We start from the raw sequence: 910 nt of genomic DNA, 5'->3' as shown, positions 1-910 counted from the left end.
ATGGCTTATAGGTAAATCTGAATGTATCAGTATAAGAATATATATCCATCCAACCGGATTTATGTATATATAAAGCAATTCATAGAACTATAATTTCATATATTCTTTTCTTAATTGTGCGTAGAGAAATATGTTCAATAGCAATATTTAGTTGCAAACACTTATAGCATGAAAATAATAAATAACTTGTCAAGTATCCTTTTCTTTTGACCCTTTAAGTACCAGGAGGTCGAACATTTCCTTATAACTTGCAAATTTCCACGTTCTTTTACGGAATAGGTATGATATAGTGTTGTTAAAGCTCCCGGAAAGTTATATGACGAAATTCACGCTATAAGTATGGTCAATTTCAATCTTATTCATCGTGTGTGTGTGGGGGGGGGATCCATAACATGCACGGTGAAGCTCCAAGTACAACTTATCATTTATTGACCATCGATCATTAGAGCAATACCTAAAGTATTGCTAAGTGCAAATCCATTGAGATCGCACCGGAAACACGTGTTGGAGAGGAACACGGGAGGGTAGCAGTTAGTCACTACTTTTACAGGGGTAAATATACCAAAAGCCTTGCAATAATATGTAAAGGTTATAACTATGCGAATTAAACGAAAAATGAAGAAAAAAAAAGAAGGAACTATTCTATTCTTTTAAATTTTCAGTGTTATTCAGGTGATGATGCCTTTACTGCTTATTCCAGTTTTTTTTCTTTTTTTTGTCATTTTATAGACAATCAAAAGTTCAGTAGTGAACTGTTTAGGTTTCCTTAAAAATAATTTATATGTTCTATCCACAGTACTGTTTTCGAAATGGACGCTTATATTTCTAAAAAATAAAAAAGTTATTAAGAATAACATAAACATTATTAGCATGTAAACCTCATTTGCCAATTAGAAGTTATTGGTGAACA

Source organism: Penaeus monodon, chromosome 15, assembly GCF_015228065.2.
Source record: "Penaeus monodon isolate SGIC_2016 chromosome 15, NSTDA_Pmon_1, whole genome shotgun sequence".
Lineage (NCBI taxonomy): Eukaryota > Metazoa > Arthropoda > Malacostraca > Decapoda > Penaeidae > Penaeus > Penaeus monodon.
The sequence above is the reverse complement of the archived record's forward strand: the minus strand, read 5'-3'. Positions refer to the sequence as shown.